This window comes from Cygnus olor, chromosome 14, assembly GCF_009769625.2.
Source record: "Cygnus olor isolate bCygOlo1 chromosome 14, bCygOlo1.pri.v2, whole genome shotgun sequence".
Classification (NCBI taxonomy): Eukaryota; Metazoa; Chordata; class Aves; order Anseriformes; family Anatidae; genus Cygnus; species Cygnus olor.
In genome coordinates this window covers 9979562-10002327 of record NC_049182.1, presented here as the reverse complement: position 1 = coordinate 10002327, position 22766 = coordinate 9979562, and the positions used below count along the sequence as shown (strand labels likewise).

Genomic DNA, 22766 nt, shown 5'->3' with positions numbered 1-22766 from the left:
CCAGGTCTTCTCTAAGGCACAGGAATCCCTAGATGGTACCCCATCTGCCTCCTGACCTAATAATAAATAAAGTCTTTCCCTTTTGTCTGGATAAACATAAATTCTAGGAAGGAAAAAATGTCAGCCAATGAGATGGATGCATATAGAAAAGGACTTGGTGAGGCCTCTTTTGAATACTTGTTCTCTGCTTCAGCCTTACTTCACTGACAGAGTGAAGTTTTGTACTCCAAAAAATGTAAAATAATACAGGAAAATCAGAAAGTAGCTTAAATAGCTAGAAATGGAATTGAAAATGACTGATGGAGGTTCATCTCTTAAAATGAAATGTGAAAAGAAAACATGAAGCAGAAGAAATGGAGAAAAGCTAAAATGTAAATTAGAAGTTTAAAATTCTCCACTCATTTACAAATCTATGCTGGGAATTTGTTTAGAAATAGATTAATTTTATGTTCTCTCTCTCTCTCTAAAATTATAGTTTTAAAATTACATGAAATATTCATGGAGGATGGGGAGAGAACTAACATCACCTTTGCTTTGCTGTTCAAATGAAACAAACTGAAGTTAAAAAGACAGTAAGTGACTAAAGAGCTCTTCATTCCAGGAGAGTATTAAAAAAAGAAAATTTTGCTTTCCTATATTCAACGATTACAGTGATAATGGTCACATAAGAACCTAGACAGAGAAATTTCCAGTCTCTCTAAAATTCTCTGCAGCTTGCAATTACACATAGTCAAATTTATCACAGATGCCAGATGGCACAGCTAGTATATTGGCAGGGATTTTTGAAATAAGAGGAAAAATAGCTGGCCTGTTCTGTGCCTAGCCTGCCTTCCTTTCTCCCTCCCTCCTCCAATAACCTTCTCCTATTTTCCCTCTGGATATAAATTTTCCCTCTTCTTCAGTAAACCAGTGATTTGGGGAAAGACATACTCTAACTTATCTGGGGTTAGACCTTCATCTAAGCTACGCACAGGTTCCCTGAATTATAAATGAATGAAATCACTTAGTTCAAAGGCTTTTCTTGCAATTAGCACTATTATTTGTACTGGAATGAAGGTGAGAAATGAGAGTAGAGGGTGATCTTGCATGAAAAGACCCTTAGACTGCAATCAGTGAGTAGGCTGCTGGCCAGACAGATGCACAGAGAGGTAGGCATGCAGACACTGATGTCAAAAACTTAACACAATGAAGATATTTCTCAGTTGCAACAACAAAAGACTGTTTGCTAAGGAAACAAAATCAAAAGGTGATGCTGGATTGCATGCCCCCCCAAATGCCTGATCCAGGTTTTTTTAAGGTCTTAGAATCACATTTGTAAGTGCTCAGCAACCAGCTGCTTCTCCTGTGTCGCTTGTGGCCAGATTTTCAAACTATCTCAATACCCTCCAGGAGTGCTGTGACATGCAATCTGCTCCCTGTCTCAAAGGGGACAAAATTCCTTTGAAAATCTGGGCCAGATGGTCAATGCCAATCAATTCTGGAAAAGCCTATAATGCCCAGAAAGTACCGAGATATGCATCTTGGAAGGGTGAATGAAACCATGTCTCCTGGAGTGACGTGGACCTTATTATCTTTTGTAGCGTGAGGAATTCATGCCAAATCTCACTTTAGGTCTTTGTAATATAAACTTGGATCCTGCAAGGTATTAATTTGATTTACTTCTTTTGGTTTCTTTGTGAGCTACTTACCTAACTGTATCTGGAGATACAGACCCTCATTTATCTGTTTATCTGTGTGTCTATTCCTCTATCCATCTGCTTTATTTTACTTTATTATTCATGTCCTATTGTTTGAGGGTTGTTTTCATAGCTCATGATAGTGTTGTCAGGTGTAGCATTTCCATATTTATTTATTTTTTTCTGAGCAATGTTGATAATTGTCACTATCAGGATATTACAAGTTAAAAGCTCTTGTCTTCCTGTGTGCGCATGCTCTCTGTCTCTATTTAAATGAACATCTAAAGGAAAAAAGGAGGCTGGAAGTGAGTGATGCAATTACCCTGTCTTTAATCTCAGCCCTTATGTATCGCACTGTTCAAAGAAAAAATACTAACCCTGCAGATACAGAGCTGTTGCACTGCTTCAGCACTTGATTTACCCTCCCTGTCCTGCACAGGTGGGTATGGATGTATCAGGGGTAGCAAAGAGAGGGAGCAGGCAAGAAATGGCTGTTGGTTGCTCTCAGCACAGTCTGAAATGGCTACAAGAGCACCTGTTCTTCAGCAAGCCCTAGGAAGCGTGTTCTATTTCTCTTTTGGCCAGGTCTTTGGTGCACATCACTCCAAAGGTATTTGGGAGGTGAGTTTACAGTGGTCCTGCCCCTCTTGCTCTCCCCAAAATTTTGTCTCTCAGAGGTCCCTGTGCATGTTTCATCTCTTAAAAATACACCAAAACCATTTACTTCCATAGCAGAGGTTATCCCTCAGTGGAATTAGGATAATGTTGATAGTACTCCTCCCCAGAAAAGCTCATTTCTCCTGGACACTGTTGTTAGAAACTAAAGTAGAGACTGCTACACTCAGGCTGATCTTCCCTTATATGCTAATTTGTAGATCAGTGCTTGCTGGTTGCCGTGGTTGTGTGTCCCTGTAGGTGTGCTCACCCCCACTAGAAATCTGTAGTGGTTATGAAATGGTTTCCAGAGCACCATTTGGCATAAGGAAAGTAAAACAAGAGGAATAATTACCAAAACCAGGAAAAGAAAAAAAAGTCTACAAAGAAATTGCTGGAGGTAGAATGAATCTGTTGTGGCTGTAGTGCAATTATATATGTACATTTCTCAGGACATAAATATAATCTAATTGAGATGATGTGTCCTTCCCACTCTTAAAACAAGAGAAAAATAATACCTCCTATCAAAAGTCTATCTGCCCATTTCTCAATTACTCATACAATCATGGTTCATTTCAGTCTCAAATTTACTCTGCAAAGCCAGGTGTGATTACCATAGATTGTTTTGTCTAGGGCCAAGTCCTGATGGCTCTATTCAGCCCCAACAATAAATAGCCTCTTAAGCACCCACCAGGAGGGTCCCCTGAGTCGAAGAATGGGAATTAAGCAAACAAGTGTTTATTCCTGGGCAAAGCTCTTGTTCTGACCAATTACATAATGGCCAATGCAGCTCAGTTTAGTGCCAACAAGCATAATTGGCATTTGGGATAGGGTGTTAGACATTTGCTTTTAACTGTTTCAGTGCCTATAACAGGAGCTTTGAAGTCTTCTTCTTTTCCAAGTGGAAAGACCAGAATCTGGCCTTTGCCTGAGAGTTGTGATAGTGTATCTCAGGGACACAAGAAGTGCTGTTTATGCAGCAATCCTCTTAATGCCATCTTTGGTGCCCTGTGCTGCTTGTCTAGATTATTTCCCTAGGAATCAAGAACTTTGAAAACATCCTCCTCAGGAGGGACAGAGCTGCTGTGGAGATTGGCGAAGACAGAAAGCATAAGAAAATCAGAGGTGCGAGGGTCCTTCTGTCCACTTTCTAAGCCAGTGTGCCAAACCCTTGGTACAGCTGAGACCCAGCAGGTAACAAGACCCATCTCTTAACATCCTTTTCCTTTAGCAGGAGATGGCTGCCTTTGGTTGTGGTATCTTTTTGGGCCTTGGGGGAAGCATCTGGTCCTTTTTTGGCATCTTAACTTTCTGGATTCACAGATTTTTACACTGCTTTGCCTTGAACAGAGGACAGTGAACAACAGGAATTTCTGAGCAGTCTGAGGACCCTCCAGGGGCTGCAAATGGAAGCTAAATTCACAGATCTGTGTGTTCAAAGTCTCCATGACTGATAGTGACTCCAACAGGTGACAGGGATCTATTGACACGGATCTAACATGTACTTGCCAATGGGACAAGCCAGCGTACTCCTGACTTCTCAGAAGTATTTCAAGCCAGCCTCAGAGCAACCCCTTAAACAAATGAAATACCTATGGCATTTCTTCCTTTCTTGCTCATCTTTTGGTGCTAAACATGTCACCTTTAGTGCTCTCTGCTCCCCACCTCACTCCATGTGCAGGGACTGAGAAGCTCTATAGATGCATAATGCGCTTTGCCATAACACTAAGGAAAAAGGGGCAAGATAATGACAGACAAGTCTGCTTTGAAACTGCAGTTTTCCCTGCCTTTTCTTTTTGGCTTCAATCAAAGCATTGCTGAGCAGTGGGGAGGCCCTCTTCTCCTCCCTGCATTTGAGTTTGTTGTTATTTAATAGTGCAACACTCTATTTATTAACTCCTGCCACTGTAAATGAGTTAGAAATGAGGAGTTTCCATGTGTGTGGGAGAATCCTTTGAGAAAAGGAAAAAGTGAGGGGAAAAAATAATAATGCCACACATAATTGTCTTGGCATTCTAGAGGAGAAAGACAGAGGTTTATGCCTGGAAAACAGCCTGTCATTCGTCTTTACTACAGAATGATTGCAAACATTTCCTACAGACACTGGCCACATATTGAACTGATTAATCACAGAATCGTCTAGGTTGGAAGAGACCTCCAAGATCATCTAGTCCAACCTCTGTCCTAACACTAACAAGTCCTCCACTAAACCATACCACTAAGCTCTAAATCTAAACGTCTTTTAAAGACCTCCAGGGATGGTGACTCAACCACTTCCCTGGGCAGCCTATTCCAATGCCTAACAACCCTTTCAGTAAAGAAGTTCTTCCTAATATCCAACCTAAACCTCCCCTGGCACAACTTTAGCCCATTTCCCCCTCGTCCTGTCACCAGGCACGTGGGAGAATAGACCAACCCCCCACCTCTCTACAGCCTCCTTTAAGGTACCTATAGAGAGCAATGAGGTCTCCCCTGAGAGCCTCCTCTTCTCCAGGCTGAACAACCCCAGCTCCCTCAGCCGCTCCTCCTAAGACTTGTTCTCCAGACCCCACACCAGCTTCGTTGCCCTTCTCTGGACTCTCTTGAGCACCTCGATGTCCTTCTTGTAGCGAGGGGCCCAAAACTGAACACAGTACTCGAGGTGCGGCCTCACCAGAGCTGAGTACAGGGGGACAATCACCTCCCTAGACCTGCTGGCCACACTGCTTCTTATACAAGCCAGGATGCTGTTGGCCTTGTTGGCCACCTGAGCACACTGCTGGCTCATATTCAGCTGTCTATCAACCAGTATTCCCAGGTCCTTCTCGGCCAGGCAGCTTTCCAACCACTCATCTCCCAGCCTGTAGCGCTGCTTGGGGTTGTTGCGCCCCAGATGCAGGACCCAGCACTTGGCCTTGTTGAACTTCATACAGTTGACCTCAGCCCATCGCTCCAGCCTATCCAGATCCTCCTGCAGAGCCTTCCTTCCCTCGAGCAGATGGACACACGCACCTAACTTGGTGTCATCTGCAAACTTACTGAGGGTGCACTCGATCCCCTCATCCAGGTCATCGATAAAGATATTAAAAAGGACTGGCCCCAGCACTGAGCCCTGGGGGACTCCACTAGTAACCGGCCTCCAACTGGATTTGGCTCCATTTCACCACAACTCTTTGGGCCCGGCCATCCAGCCAGTTTTTAACCCAATGAAGCGTACGCCAGTCCAAGCCACGAGCAGTCAGTTTCTTGAGGAGAATGTTGTGGGAAACGGTGTCAAAAGCCTTACTGAAGTCAAGGTAGATCACATCCACAGCCTTCCCCTCATCCACCAAGCACGTCACTTGGTCATAGAAGTAGATCAGGTTCGTCAAGCAGGACCTGCCTTTCATAAACCCGTGCTGACTGGGCCTGATCTCCTGGTTGCCCTGCAAGTGCCACGTGATGACATTCAAGATAATCTGCTCCATGAGCTTCCCTGGCACTGATGTCAAACTAACAGGCCTATAGTTCCCCAGGTCTACCTTCCGGCCCTTCTTGTAGATGGGCGTCACATTTGCTAGCCGCCAGTCGACTGGGACCTCTCCTGATAGCCAGGACTGCCAATAAATGATGGAAAGCAGCTTGGCCAGGTCCTCCGCCAGTTCGCTCAGTACCCTCGGGTGGATCCCATCCGGCCCCATCGACTTGCGTACATCCAAGTGCTGTAACAGGTCGCCAACCATTTCCTCGTGGATAGTGATGGCCACATCCTGTTCCCCATCCCCTTCCACCAGCTCACGGTACCGGGTATCCAGAGAACAACTGGTCTTGCCGCTAAAGACTGAGGCAAAGAAGGCATTGAGCACCTCAGCCTTTTCCTCATCTTTTGTAACTAAGTTTCCCCCCGCATTCAGTAAAGGATGGAGATTCTCCTTAGTCCTCCTTTTTGTGTTGATGTATTTGTAAAAACGTTTTTTGTTATCTTTAACGGCAGTAGCCAGATTGAGCTCCAGATGAGCTTTGGCCTTTCTAATTTTGTCCCTGCACAGCCTCACAACATCCTTACAGTCCTCTTGAGTAGCCCGCCCTCTTTTCCAAAGATTATAAACCCTCCTTTTTCTCCTAATCTCGAGCCACAACTCTCTGTTCAGCCAGGCTGGTCTAGTTCCGCACCAGCTCGTCTTTGGGAACATGGGGACAGACCGCTCTTGAGCCATTAAGATTTCCTTCTTGAAGAGTGCCCAGCCTTCCTGGACTCCTTTGCCCTTCAGAACCTCCTCCCAAGGGACTCTGCCAACCAGTGTCCCGAACAGCTCATAGTCAGCCCTCCGGAAGTCCAAGACAGCGGTTTTACTGGTCCCCTTCCTGACTTCACCAAGAATAGAGAACTGAACCATTTCGTGGTCACTATGCCCAAGACAGCTCTTGACCACCACATCTCCCACCAGTCCGTCACTGTTTGTGAACAGAAGGTCTAGCGGGGCACCTCCCCTGGTAGGCTCTCTAACCGGCTGCGTCAGGAAGCTATCTTCCACGCTCTCCAGAAACCTCTTAGACTGCTTTCTCTGGGCTGTGTTGTGCTTCCAGGATATGTCTGGGAAGTTGAAGTCCCCCACGAGAACAAGCGCTGACGATTTTGCGGCTTCTGCCAGCTGCCTGGAGAATTTCTCATCTGTCTCCTCATCCTGGTTCGGCGGTCTATAAGAGACCCCCACCAGGATGCTTGCCTTGTTGGCCTTCCCTCTGATCTTAACCCATAGAGACTCAACCTTATCATTCCCAGCCTCAAGTTCCTCAACATCAAAACACTCTCTAATACAGAGAGCCACACCACCACCCCTTCTGTGCTGCCTGTCCCTTCTGAAGAGCCTATAGCTAGACATTGCAGCACTCCAGTCATGAGAGTGGTCCAACCACGTTTCCGTGATGGCAACCAAGTCATAGCCTGCCTGCTGCACAATGGCTTCCAGCTCCTCTTGTTTGTTACCCATGCTGCGTGCATTAGTGTAGATGCACTTCAGTCGGGCCATTGCCTTCTTCCCCGGCTTTGCCATTGTTCCCCCTGGTACAGCTCCAACAAGCCTAATTTCAGCCCCATCCCCTTCTTTCCTAGTTTAAAGCCCTCTCAACGAGCCCTGCCAGCTCCTGGGCTAGGATCCGTTTTCCCCTTAGAGATAGGGACCCGTCTGCGGTCACCAGGCTGGGTGCCGAGAAAAGCGCCCCATGGTCAAAGAACCCAAAATATCTGTGTTGGCACCAGCCTCTGAGCCACGTGTTAATCAGGTGGGCTTTCCGTGTCCTCTCGGTACCCGTCCCTGCCGCTGCAGGGATAGACGAAAACACCACCTGAACTCCCGCTCCATCCACTAACCGTCCCAGTCCCCTAAAGTCCCGTTTGATAGCCTTCAGGCTTCTCTCTTCAATATCATCACTGCCAGCCTGGACTATCAAAAGAGGGTAGTAGTCAGAGGGGCGACCAGGTTGGGAAGCTTTCTGGCAACATCCCTGACCCTGGCCCCAGGGAGGCAGCAGACTTCCCTACGGGTAGGGTCAGGTCGACAAATAGGGCCCTCTGTTCCCCTGAGAAGGGAGTCGCCTACAACGATCACCCTTCTGTCTTTCTTGGTGGAGGCAGTCTTGAGGCGTGGAGTCGGCTTCAATATGTGGCCACATATTGAACTGATTAAGAATCATGTGCTTATTGATTGCCACATTCTTTCCCCATGCTGCCGCATTTCTTCCCAGTGGCCACCACATCCCTGTGCACTGCTGAGGGTGATGCCTTGTGCCAGCACGTGGCCATGGGGAATACCTGCCCAGGCTGCACTGCCATCCCAAAAGGGTTGGTCCAGGGGCTGTGGGGAAGATGAGGGGACTGGGGTTTTGTTCCCAGCTTGTTACTGGCCTGGCTGGGGTAGGGGTGAAGATGAAGCACTTGGTTCCTCCATGCTCAGTTGCCTTCTCCATTCAAATGTCCTTGGAAGATTTTTTCCCTGTTATCAAAAGTTGTGGCCTCTTAAATATGGAACAAATATGTGTGCTCAATTGCACACGATTGCCTTGGTGCTTAAAGAAATACTTACGTGGGCAACTCTGGGTTAACAGTGCTGAAGTACACCTCACCCATCACATGGTTACAGGGCTGCTCAGAGCCACAGCACTGAAGGGGATGAGCTAGCTGAATGCTGCAGCAAGAAGTCCCAAAAGAGGGGCTACAGCCCCCCCTACCATCCAGCTAAATCTGTGCCTGTCTTAAAACACAAACAGACATGCAAGGAAAGCCATATATTATACCAGTGCCCTAGGCCACGTTTTAACATTCACACTTCAGTCTTTCTCGCTGCCTACAGGAATGAGTGTTAAATACCAGGGGGTGAGTGGTCTTCCACCTCTGGCCTCTCCTTCCACCCTCACTTGTTTTCACTGTCCTACAGCTGGATCAGCATCCCAGGAGAGCAACAAGCACCTTGCAAGGCTTCATCCATTGAGGGCCTGGAAGGTAATGATCAGACTCCTGTTGGTTTGGCCTACTTGGTTTGGTGGTGGTTTTTTTTGTTTGTTTGTTTTTGTTGTTTTTTTTTTCCTCTCATGAAATATTTCCTCTCTGTGTTGTTTCACCATTTCCTGAATGCAATGTTTCCTTCCAGGCATGGATATTGAATCAGGTCCCAGCCCCAGAGAATCTGGGACCTTCTAGGGCAGAGGGACACCACAAATACCAGGGTAGACATTGCAGGTCAGGATGGGACTTGGACTCATGGGGTACAGAGGAGGTAACAGTAGTCCCCGACTGGTAGTGGAGCAGTGCTGAATCTCTGGCCCTACTAAAAGCCTGAAGTGGCCAAGGTCCTGACGTGACTGCCACAGGATTTACCTAAGGTGAGACTGGCTGACTCCAGGACGTGGCATGTTTAATGCTAGAAACACACATCCGTGTCAAAATTTCAGTGAATTATTTTACTTTGAAGCCAAGGGTCTTGCCAGAAGTTGGCACCTGTTTCTGAAGTATCTATAAAAGGCCTGATTGCTTAAAACAAACAAACAAAAAAGAACACCTGAGCAACCTCATTCTGGAATCTGGAAGTCACCAAGCTAACCTGCAGAAGTGAAGGGATTCCAAATTACTAGTCACTGTTGAAAACCACATGCTCAGTTCGGTCCAGGATATTCTAATGGCAGAGAAAAAAGAAAAAAAAATAAAATAATCAAAAGTCAGGAGCTCCACAACTGATATTCTGAACTGCGACAATAGCTGACTGCCACTCCAAAGAGACAATGTCTGAGGAAAGAGTTAATTCTGTTTCTACGCTTTTTTAAAATAATTATTTGTTGTCACCATGAAGAGTGACTGATAATAATAATTACATCTCAAGAATACTTTTCAGTTGTTTTCTGTCAAAAGGGCTAAGTGCAAATCAGCTAGTCCTTTTTTTTTTTTTTTTTTGAGTGTTCATAATTAGATTCCTACCGTATTCTCTCTTTTCTTACAGAAAGGAGGGAAACTGCCTTCCAAAGTATCAGAGAGAGTTTTACGTAATAATAACAGCTCGCAATGGAGTGATGTGTGAAATCCATGGGGGAAGGGAGAAAACACAACAAATGGGCAACATTTATCCAGCAGCATCTATGCATTGTCTTTTCTTTTTCTTTTTCTTTTTCTCCTACTTGCCTTATAATGTTTCAAAGAGAGCTATAAAATGGTGTTTAGTTTTTTAGTTTAGTACTGTTCTGAGCTCAGCTAAATCTGTTGCCTGATCACGTCATTTTTTCTCTCAGTAAAAGCAGGCTTCAGAGATGTTTATTAGAGATGCTGAACCCTGTAAACACATACATACAGCCAGGCAAAGGGCATACAAGGAATAGAGAAAACATGCAAGCATGTGTCCATGGACAAAGAAGAAGAGAAGACATCTTGGTTGAGAGCTACATGGTGAAATGGTGGCAATATGGGAGAAATTGCCATGTTGTAACTAGGCCTTAACAGAAAAAGGCTATACAATGGTTTGTCTTCTAATTTTTTTAAAACTGCTTTGTAAAACAGATGAAATTCTTTTTTTTACAACCTTGCTTCCTGTTAAGGCTGTGGGCTATGTCACTACCAGTTCACATACCAAATATATACATATGTTTACGTATGAGCCATATTTGTACCACCTTTTCAGGTTTCATCCCTATCTTGTTCTATGGATTTTTTCCCCTGAGGATGAGCACAGCAGATGGCAGAGACCACGGAGAAGATGGAGGTCAGCATACGCGACTTTGACCTATGTTGTGAGCTCATACAAGAATCAGAGGAGTGACTTAGCTTCATCCTCCTTTTTGAACAAGGTTGAAGTACTAGTACAGCTTTAAGTGTTCCAAAGAAAGTGCCAAAGCATGTGAAGTTCCCTGATTTGTTGTTGTTTGCTGTTGTTGTTTGTTTCTGTCTACCTGAATTCTCAGTCTGTCTCCAAAGAAAGGTGTTCAAACGGGGTCAGCAACTTGAGTACCAAATCCTTCAAGAGCGCGTGGAAGTCCTGCAGCATGAGCTTTCTCCCAGAAAGCTAGTGCAAGAGTGGGTGGTTTTATTAAAATTGCTTGAATGCGGGACTGGTCTTCAGAAAAGAATTCTGCAAAATGCCTGGTGGACATGTAGACAATACGGGAGTGTCTGCAATAACAATGGAAAGCACTTTCCCTAATGGGAAACATCCTCATCATTCATACCATATCCTTGCGCTATGTGGTTCTTCGGGTGTTGAAATGTAGGGTGGATCCAAAACCCTGAGTGCAGCTGATCCAAGTTATCTAATTGCTGCTAATGTTTTTCTCGTTGGTGGGCACAGGAAACTTGTGTAACGAAAAACAACATTAAAATAGCACTAGGATTCTGTCTTACAGCACCAAGAGAAAAGAGGCACTAGTCTTCCTGCATTAAGGATGCCAGCCACTCCAGCTCCCCAGCCAGCTCTCTTTGAACATTTTGTACAGTATCTGCAACAATACTAACGAATGCAATTAGGATGAATCACGTAACAAGGATGAATCAAGGGTACAAAGGGGATCTGGCTGCTCAACAAAAATCTAAAACTAAAACCACCCACTACATCCCTTTCAGAGCAAGAATGGTTTGACCAGAATGCGCTTCAATAAAGTATTTTTCTGTTCTTTAGCCTAACGCTGTAGCTATGGCCATGGAAGTCTTTCTTATTTTTAATAATAGAGCCATGCATAAGTTCTTTTAGAAAGGCTCATCAAATAACACGCTCTCATCCAGATGGTGTGACACCTTCTTTGCACCAGCAACTTCTGTTCAAGGCAAGTAACACAATGAGTATCCTCCTTGGTAAAGGAGGGGATGTTTTCAGTTTAGTATGTTAGAGTACAGCTGGAAAAGTAACGCACTTTCAATACTTATTCCCTGCTGGTTCTTCCACTGTAGAGTGCCTTTCTGCAGACTCTCAGGAAAGAGTACAGAGGGGGAAAAAGGGTGCAGGTATTGATGGTTATGATAAAAGCTGGAAGGCAGACATTCTGTTCAAAACTACCTGGATTTTGCTGTGGACATGAGAAAACATAAATCATCCGGAAGGACAGCTAGCAAACAAATCAAAAAGAAAATGCCTTTCCCCAGAACTCATCTCTTTACTGGTGGGCAAGTTCTGAGTAAAGAGCTGGCTTACTTCTATCACTCTGCATTCTTAACTGATACAGTTGAATAAATACAGTTGTTCCCTTTTTTGGAATATGCATTAGTTGATTTTTAAGTATCAAGCTAGTAGCCCCCAAGGGTAAGCTGGAAAGAACCATCCAACCAATTTCACAGCAAATAATTTATTCCACAAATATTGCTTCCCTTCCTAGCTCCTGAATTGGTTCTGGATGGTTCACAAAACTCTCAGATTTATTTGTTATTCAGAGCTGCTTATAAAATTCTTCCATGAATAATGAAATTGGGCTGGAGATTGTTCACTAACAGCCTTTTGTGAATAGTTGTAATTCACTATACAAAATTCATGTTGTGATTTGATATGTTAGCAATGTTTTGTGATACCGTCCCTGACTGGATGAATTATACAGCTCACCAGGGAGTGTGGAGTGAATTGTGATTGTAAAAGTCTTGATTGGCCATTTCTAGGCAAAGTGGGAAAAACGATGTAAGTGTGGATGCTTGTTAATGGCAGGTATGTTTCTCCATCCACTTACACTGACATAATTGAGAGATTGCTTCACTGATGTCAGCAGAAATGCTGGTTGTAAAACTGAGGTAAAAAAAGGCATTACAGTCAGTATTTCTGAGATAATGCAGTCTTCAGGGGTTTCCTGACTGGCATCTGGTCACAGGTGAAAATGACAGGAGAAGCAGAACACTTTAAATCCTTTTTTTCATTTCATTTATATGGGATTTTTCCCATTGAATTTGGTGTACATGTGAGTCAAGAGAAAGGGTTCATAAAGGCTTCTCTAGCTGCTGCTTGCTTTGTAGCAGTACAGGCTGTAGCAGCACATTTTGCTCCTGTGGCGATGCCTACTCCAGGTGAGCAATAAGAACAAACATTGGCCTAGACCATGTCCTCCCTGCCCTGAAATCTTTCCTCAAGTTCTCAGCATGGGCCCCTTTGCCTGCATCCTCCCCACTCTGCTGTTAGCTAACTCTTCCCTCCAGCCCATCGTTTCCCATTTGTGTCCCCTCCAGCCTCTGCAGATGAGGTACAAGCAACCAGATGTGCCAGCAATCAGCATCTTTCCTGTGCTGCATGTGGGGCTGGGGCTCGCCACATCTCATTGCAGCGTGGCTCCAGAGGGACCAGGGATAAGCTGAGCCCCTGATGCTCTCTGTATTAAGGGCAGGGCTTTTTAGCCTAAGTGGGCCAACATGAGCATTGCAAGAGCACTGCAGTCCTCCCTCCTGTTGCTTACAGGTGGCAATAAAGGAGAGGTTGGTGGGACAACGTAAACACCAATCTAGTTTGCGCAGCAGAGGTTTCCCCTGCAGAGGCGATGCATCGCTTCCTTCCTTTTTTCCTTCCTTGTTTTTTTCTTTTGTTTGTATTCACGTGGCATTTTTTTTCTAAAACAATTTGATTCAATTGACTTTTTTAATTGTGTTTATTTTATTTGTCACAAGGGTATAGGGCAACCCAAGGTGAGAGGAGGGGAAGGCACAGCCATGCTTTATAAATCCAAACTCAATTCTCACGTCAGGAATATTGAACACTAAGGCTCTGTAAGCAGAAACATACACATAGACAGACAGATAATGCTCCTTTATAACTTCCCAAACATCATCTCTCCACCCCATAGTGTTTATATCCACCTGGCCCCTCCAGTACAATCAAAGCAAGAGGTGCCTCATTCCCAGCTCTCTTTCCCATTGCCAAATGTCAGGAGAGGTGTCAGTGCTGAGCTGTGTGCGCGCATACACAAAGGGCTCATCTGGATGCTGGATGCACTGCAACAGCCATGTTCACTCCTCCAATGCATCTCCGGTCTGCATGTTTATGATCTCTCTCCCTCTCTGATTTGGATGGACAAAAGCATTGCTGTTTGTTCAGGGCTTTTTTGTTTGTTTTGTCTAAGACAATGAGTAGAATTTAATAAAACGTCTTTGCAAACAATAAAAAAAAAAAAGGACATTTCCTAAAGAAAGAGGTGGGGGAGGAAGATGCTGTTCTTAATTTGACAAATCTTTTTTGATTTGGGCTGGTGTTTTTTTTTTTATGTTTGTTTGTTTTTTATTCTGTTCCCCTCCCCTGCTAATGAAATTCCTAAAGATGAGATGGGCTGTTGTTGCCATAGAAACTTGGTGCTGGCAGAAACTAAGACTGCAGATTTATTCACACAGCTTCTTAGTTAAACTTGATGCAATAACACAGAATTAATATTTTGGTCTCATCGAGACCTTGCAGCTTTTTGCAGAACCATTGAGCAGAAGGAAACACCAAACTCTGCATTGCTGGGCTAAATTCCTCAGTCATCCTTGGGCACTGCACCATGGGCAGCTTCGCTTTATGCTCAGGGAGGGCTGAATCCCCTTGCTGCTGGCTGCTGCAGGGATGCTCTCATTGCTAGTCACAGCAGACACAGGCCTGAACAGCAATTGCAGGAAATCAGTCCTCTTTTTCTTTTTAAAGCCTCTCTGATGAGCTTGGCAGGGAAATGATTCTTCTACTCAGAGGTATCTTAGCTTACGAAGGGTCTTAACCCTCTGGTAACACACAATATATCTTGTGTTCTCAGTAATGCACATTTTGCGATTACTGATGGATGCAATCTTGCCCTGTTGGGTAAATAAACATATATCCCCTTACCTGCCTGATGACAGGAAAACCGAGGGGGGGGGAGTACAGATGAATGTGCCATACAAACAGCAACTCCAAGTCCATCCCAGCAAAGCAGAATTGGGATTGGTATTTAAGATCTCTCTATAACTGAGTCCCCATGCGTGTTACTCCTGTCTGTATTTGTCTCCCTTGGGCTTTACTTTTGTTGTGGGAATCAGCTCTGATCACAAGACATGAAAATTGTCTCTCTATTCCTTTTCCCCTCAAATATCACATGCTTATTTTCACACAGCTCTTCCAAATGAAGATGTGACACCACAAATAGGATTATAGCTGCAGAAGGTGAAATGGTCAGTAGTGGACAAGTCATAAGGGGTTAGAAGGGAGAAATCTTTTCGTCGTGACATCTGCTGTTACAGCTTAGGCTGCTTACGGTTCTTGGGTACAAAGTCTCAAGCCACGTTTTTTCTGCCCCCCAGACATGAGTGAACCAATCAACATAAATCTGTAAGCAGAGTTGCTCAACTGCGTGTCAGAAGTTCCACACCACCATGAGGCAATGCAGGGACTTGCTTGGCCAAATCACTCAGCAGTTGAACCTTTGGCTGCTCTACTGATAGCATCTCATGGACTGCATCAAAGAAATCAATCTTTTGAAGCGCTCTGGTTCAAGTATGATGAGCTCAAATTCATTTTCTGCTTAATGAATGAGGAAATTTTATTTTTCGCATGGCGTAGATTCCAAAACAACACATCAGCCAGCTAAACAACACATGGATGAAGAAAGGAGTGCAGCAGGGCAATGGAGCAGTTTATCTGGTAAACTGACTCAGCTCGTGGTTCTCAGATACAATAAAAAGCATCCTATCTCAAGGATCTGCTCCTATCTCAAGTCCACCCAGGTGCAAGTTTACTGCAGATATCTCAACAATTCAGTGAGTTGCAGAAGAATCTGAAAGTGGTAAGGGTCATGCCAACGACATGGATAAGAGGCACCACCCACTGTTCACTACAGCACCCAAATGTGCCTGTATATGCTTGTGCTTGCTTACACATACACTACTTTGTTGTACCTACAGAAATTATTCTGCCTTTTCACAGACAAATTGCTGAAGTCTGTCTAATGGATCCCGAGCACAGGTAGGGAAAAAGACCACACTAAAGGGACTAGCTGAACTGGCTTTGATTCATGAAGGGTAGAAAATATTTACACTCAGCTGGGATTTTAATTGTAGAGGGTTACACTGCTATAACTAGAACCATGTTTTTTTTTTAATAAAAAATCATGGAATGAGTTGGGTTGGAAGGGACCTTATAAAGATCTAGTTCCAACCCCGCAAGCATGTGAAATTTCTGCTACAGAATTAACAATTCAAGCCCTCCACCAGAGAGTCTCTTTATTTTCATTCTTCTCCAAAAAGATAGGTGTTGAGTGTTTTTTTTTTTTTCCCTGAGATTAGTGGATACTTTGATTAAAATGTGCACAATGAACCCAGAAGCTATTTGTTCTTATGAAAAACTCAGAGAACACAAGGCAAGTGGGTGTGAGCAGTCAACATCTTCAGAGGATGTCACTGCCATTCTGAGAAGGGCTTAGCACCTGCCATCCCCATTGGCTTTGCTACTCATGCTGGCCACTCTGGGAGCTCTTCCAGAAGTACTTCAGTAGCAAAGAGCTATATCTACTTCACAGCAATTACTGTAAGTCCATGAATTCAAATCTGAAGTCAATAAACCTATGAAAAGTAGGTTTTATTTACAAACACTTGAATACCAGGTGTAAGCCTTTAGCATGGGGCCCTCACAAGGCTCAGGATACTTCACAGCTAGGCATACTGGGCAAGATCTTGCACTTCTCTATTTCTCTGGATTTCCTAGAGGTGTAAATCAGTGCAGCATCTGCCCTATAATCACTAGTAAAATAAATTAGAATGCTTGAAGGAGCAGCCTGATTAGGAAGTGAAGTGATCACTAGCAACTATTGTCAATGTTGTGTGCTTTGTTCCACTTACAAGGCTAATTACTGTAACAAAGTAGATCATTTTAAACGGAAATTCTGGATGACTCTCAATGCAAATGTTCGTGATTTTTTCCTGGATGCATCACAACCACATACAGGAAACAAGGGACAATGGAAATAATCAAAACTCAACTAAATTGAACAAACTATTCAATAGACTTTTGTTAGAACTCATTATAAATGTTCATTTGTCCTCATTCTTTATAAGTTCTTTGTCTGAGGTCCTCTATCAAATCCTACCATCTCTACATCTCTTTGCAAAACAGAATTGTCCACCCAATGAGCCTATTATACTTTCTGACTTTGGCCCAAAGAACCCAGTCCACCCCCCCAGGGGAGCCACTGGCTGAACTCTCATTCATCTCAGCATCATGGGACTGAGCAGAAATTCTTCACTTGGTCACGTTCTTAACTTTCTACACATGTCCGCTCTTACTCAGCCATGTTCCTTGGTGCTGAAGTTGCACTTAAGGAAAAGCTGGGAGTTAATTGTGTGTTCAAGTGTCTGGCATATTTAGCCTAAAGCCTATGTTATCTGGAATAACCACCTGACAGTTGGGTAATGCCCTTCTCCTGTTTGCATCAACTGAGCTGGTTTCTCAGTGATGTGACAGCTGGGTATGTGGCAGGAAGAGTCTGCAGGATTGAGCCAAATGTTGCCTTGTTTGCTTGATTCATAGATGGTTTTTGAGACAGAAAAAACAATCTAATAAGGAGAAATACAGCTTTCCAGAAGGCATTCTGAGCATATATTAATCGTCTTGAATGGTCTTCTGTATACTGTGGTCCTCACCCATTAACTGGCAAAGCCCAAGGCTGTTTATAATAGTGTCTGTGCTTATAGAAAACTTTTTCATTTGAATGTATCCTCTCTAGCCTTCTCAGTCTTTTCTAGAGGGGAAATCAGAGAAAAAATTGTATATTCCTTTAGACGATACATGAGAAAGATGTGAAATCATTCCCTGCCCAGATAAAATCAGATTCTGACATTCCCCTTTTCCTTTGGTGTATTTACTCCTTATTTGAGATGTAATGTTTACTCCTGGGAAAAATACCTTGGAATAACTGTAGAACTATTACTCCACAATGGAAATTTTGGCAAGCTTGGACTGACAGCTGTTTACCCTTTCAGTGAATACTACATGCCTAGGGAGAGCACTGACTTGTAACAAGCACAGCAAAGCAACCACCTAGGACCAGTTCTTTTCTAAATGGGGTTGAAAGCACACAGACCAGACGTGTCCACGTTTCCACAGTTATTTTCTCTGGATTTTAAAATAACACTGTAGGTTTCCTTTCATAACCCTTCAGAAGTGGTAGATTTTTATTTTATGTTTGAGAACCTTATGTTTGAGAACCAAGGGTAGCCAAGAGGCTTGCAATTAGTCTCACCATTGTCTATCCCCAGCAAGTCTTTGTGCAAATACTTCTCTTGTCATTGCTGCTAGAGCTGGGGAACTGGCATCCAACAGTCCTGATCCAAAACTGAAGGGCAGTAAAAATACATATTTCTTGTAGAGGGTGCATGCAGACATCCCAACCCTATGGCTTTATATAGTCCGCTATCGCTTTTAGAAACAATTTGCACATACACATGGAGTTCAATCCATCCTCAGTACCACAGATGTGCTGCAAATGCTTAGACCAATTGTGCCTGCACAGCAAGTCTGTGTGAAACCTATTGGTCTTATGCTCTTTTAGGGCATGCCAATTTGGTTTGTCCATGAATAATTGGAAACTGAAAAAAAAAAAAATAGCCGACTTGGACTATTTCATCCCAGGCAGCTCTGTCTTTATAAAGGGAAAAAAATAGGACAACACATCAAACTTTATCTTAAATGCACAAAGTCAAACACTTTTCAGGCCACCAGTGTAGTCAAGTCAATGGTATTGTACTGGTCTGAGTCTAATGTCAAACCAGTAAACGAGGAACAATTATTGTTATTGCTGTCATTACGTGCTGTAAAACCGGTGTAAGCAGGAAGAGAATCAGCTTGACTGTGCTAGCAAGAAAGAAAACAAATGTTTGTAATAAAGTGGAACTTTGACTGTTGTGGCTTCCAGTAACGGTACAAAATGAATATAACTTACACACCACAGGCAGAAGCGTGTAGCAAACAAAACAGGGGCGTGAAGGGCAATCATTGAAATGCGTGATTGTTTTTTCTTATTTTTTTGACATCTGTGTAAACCCACTGACTTCAACAGAGTTACCTAAGACAACTAAGAACGGAAGAAGGAAATGTTGTGACCTGAGAACCAGGAAATGAAAGTTATTAGTATAAAGAGCAAAACAGATGAATCCAAGAGAACGTAAACTCCCTGTCTTTCCTAGGTCAGCTCAGTATGACACCAGTTTCACTTGCATTTCTCTTATACACCAACAGACTCCATAATATCATGTCCTGTCACTGGGGTGAATGAATTTCTGATCTGGCCAAAAGAGTGACTTAGGAAAAGATAAGGAAACTGGGAACAAAGAAAAGTAGGGAGTGTTAAACAGAGCGAAGATGAATATGATTTTGTCCTAAGCCAAATATTTGCTATTCTGAATAAAATATATCTGCCAACTCTGAGAAGAAGGTAAACAATTTATCCTGGGTAAAATTGCAATAGTCACTGGGACACAGAGTGAAAGGAAAATATTTTTTCCCATTTGTGGGAGCACGTTGAACTGAGTGCCTGTTTTGTTGGACTCTGCCTAATTGAAGCAGGAGAGACATCTCTAGCCCAAATCAATCAATAAATAAATGGAGTTGGTACCTACTGACATTTGGACTGATTTTGGCTCAGAAAGTTTTATGAATATTCTGAGCTGCTGACTTCCACTGAAATCAATTTTATGATTAGGGTATTCCTGAAAGTTTCACCAGCATGGCAGAAGCATCACTTTCTGTTTTGACATGAGTGCAGCTCTCTTAAGTTGACAAAACTGCATGGCTGCATGCCTGTGGCAGTTTTGGAGCCAGAAGTACGTTCTTGATGAACCTACTTGGGAAATTTTGCAGCCTAGCCAAGCAAATACTAACTGAGGACTTTCTTTGTGAACGTATGGGGGAAAGACTGATAATTAAGCCCATGTACTGTAATTGGACAGCCCTGCAATGTTCAGCAGCTGCGGTCTAGGCATTTTCTAGTTGACAAAACCACTTGACTACTGTCCTATCACAACAACCTCTTGAGAAAGCCTCAGCCAAGTGAAGGTTAGAAACCGCTTTGAAATGCATTCAAATTCATGGCTGCTTGGAGCAGATTTTCATTTGAGTATCTCTATTTACAGTGAGGTTAGTGGCTGGGGATTTGCCATGCTTTTTGTCAGAGTAATCCACTTGCATTTCTACAAGTAGGACATCACAGCAAGTAGTGCAATGCCTGAGCCATCTTCACCCTGTGTTTTGGATGGTCCCTTTTTCTTCTTCATTATTTCAGCCACCATTTACAGCTTGGTACAACAATCCTACCAAAATGGAGCAGAGGTTTCTCACGTACCTTGTCATACCTAGGGAATTGTTACATATGTAAAAGGCAGCTTCAACATCTGAGGCCTACAGTCCATATCTGCAGCTAGTACGTGTGTCTTGATGCTTCTTTAAAGAGCAGAAGTTCATGTGATTTGCTGTGACTCTTTGGCCATATCTTTCATAGCCATGACCTCCAGCAAATCCCTCTGGGATATGTGCTCATAGGATGGCTGAACGTAATTAACTTACATGTTTTAGCAGCAGTCCAAGCAGCATTTACTGCTCATGCTGCTGACTTGGTAATACAGGGAAGCTTGTTTTGTTACAGGCTCTTCTGCCATCACCTGTAAGGGTGCTTGTTACATGGAAGCACTAAAAAGGTCATGATTATTCCCCTTGCTTCACCAAGGAGACATGAAAAGCAAGTGCCATTTAATGGAGCAAAGTGGGGTGGGCAGCACTGCATGCTTGAGAATGTTATCAGCAGGTTGAGGATGGAAGTGGGTGGACAGGTGAGCCCTGGGGTGGGAACCTGCCATTTTCTTGCTTAATCTTTAGACTTCATGTCCATTTTAGTCAGCATGTAATGGGCAGGGGCTTAGCCATTTCAGAAAGCTAATTATTCTGGAAGGCACCTCTCCAAGTATTTGACAAAATGCCTGTGATGCACGTTGAGGATAATTATCACTTGTTCTGTTGTCCTTAAATGTCCCTGACAAAATGTCAGCCCCAACAGATGAAGCAGAGGCATTGAGAATCCCTGTTTCAGAATGCACTGGAAAAGTAGCAACCATTTTCATGTCTGTTAGAATAGCGCGTATTAATGCATTTCATTTGTGTAGCAGTATTTTTAGGTTTCAGAATTATGCAAATTGTTCTCCAAATTACACACAGCCCTGAGATAGCAGCTAGTAGCAGTTGCAGCTGTCAGAGTCATATGGCGCTGAGCACCCAGGAAGATGCAGGAGAGAATGCAGAAATGGTTCTGGGCATCACTGCAATCACAAGTATCTGCTAATGGACAGGCAAGTGGCATACAGTGCTGACGGGCCTGATATAAAGGGAGACAGAACTGAAAATGGACCTCTCCACTAGCGTCAGGGGGTATTGGATGTCATTACCACTACAAACTAGAATGGACAGCTTTATTATCAAGGTCAACAGTGCCATTAAAATGTTTCCAGGCATCAATCCTCCCCTCTTAATGGAAAGCAACATGAAATAAATTAGCTGACCACTTAACCAGCTGGTAAAGACAGGAGAAGGACTAAACAGAGTGGCAAGCTTGTTTTTATAGGAGGCAAATCTTGGGAGGATATAAATCTGTCCAGCAGATAGTGCTCTGGGACTCTAAGCACTAAGGGTATTGTTACAGAGTTTTCCTGGCTTGCCTCCAAAGCAGATATCCTGTTATGGAGGAACTCTGGGTCTAGGAATCTGCCTCGCTCCACTACTTGGAGCTAGAAACTGAGGCATGAGCCTGTGGCTCCTCATTTCTGGCTTGCCCAGATTCACCAAGGAGATCTGAACTGAGCTGAGAATCTAGGTTTCCCCAAGCACCAGTCTGGTGTTTAAGAGCTGCTGATGAAGGGGGAAGTCGTTTACAATTATCAACACTTCCTTGGCTTGCAAAAAATTGAGTTGCTGTTTTACTCTGTTGGTAATTGCTCTCTTTTCTGCCTACAAAACCTCACTTCTATATGGCTGACCTCAACTGAAGAAAACCACAATGAAAGTAAGAAGAGATGTAAGTCCCTGCTAGAAGATTAGTGTCAAAGGTTGTTTCTGGTGGAGATTTAATTCCACAGAGCTTGGATTTCCTTTTACTTATGTGCTATTAAAAAGAAAAAAGTGGATTTTCTTTTGTTATTTAAGTAGCTTGGCTGTATAGAAAGTTCATATAAAACCTTTCACATTGAGAGAACTGGTGCTGGAGCCTGACTTTTGCAACCCAGTGGGGTGCTCTTCGGTTTTACCCTTGCTCTTCTCCTTGAATACCTGCCTTGGACTTTGTCAGACCTGCAAACTCAAGGACCATGTTCATCATGCAGTGAGATCTGGCTACAGCTGTGATGCACAGTATGGGGAAGCAGGAGCTGGTGCACTGAAGATCAGGAGAAGCTGGACAAATGCACAGGAGTCACATCCCACCAGCTCAGCATGGTCGTTAGCTGGTGGCTGAAGAGTTTTGCAGAGGCATGCACATTGCACATCCCTTACTTATAGCTTTATCCAATCACAGCCATTTGTACAGGGCTTATTCACATTGTTACCTGGTTCTTAGTCATGAGAAACAAAAATCAGTTACCATCTTTTTTTTTTTTTTTGCTCTTTACAAAAAGAAAAAAAAATCCAGCAACTAAAATCAGACAATAGAAATGGATGTAAATCAACAGGAGGTATTTTAAGGCTGCAGATAGTGTACTATATCTGGGTAAATATGGGCTAAAGGATCATCAGCAGTAGATGTGAGGAATGAATGGGACAGAAAGGCAATGGTTCAGGAGGGATAGACAGGTTGTCATGATAAGTCTCGTGAATTGTTTATAAATTCTGTTTACATTGTGAACATTTTGTTCAAAGGCTGCTAAAAAGATTTAAGAGAACTGAGTAAAAATGTTCTCTGCTCTATAAAATGCTACTGCTTTGCCTTTGTCTGGGTAGCAGGATAAATAAGAACTACAAAAGTGCTATTGCAACTAACACTGCACACCATTTTTCAATTGGTGAAATT

The 22766-nt window shown here is 43.4% G+C and overlaps 1 long non-coding RNA gene across 1 annotated transcript in view; it reads right to left on the bottom strand.

Moving 5' to 3' along the window:
* The window catches only part of LOC121077903, a 153157-nt gene that overhangs the window by 62165 nt on the left and 68226 nt on the right, over window positions 1-22766 (bottom strand). The window contains exon 2 of the long non-coding RNA XR_005824353.1: window positions 9386-9457. This is a non-coding gene — a long non-coding RNA (uncharacterized LOC121077903). The remainder of the gene's footprint in view (window positions 1-9385; window positions 9458-22766) is intronic.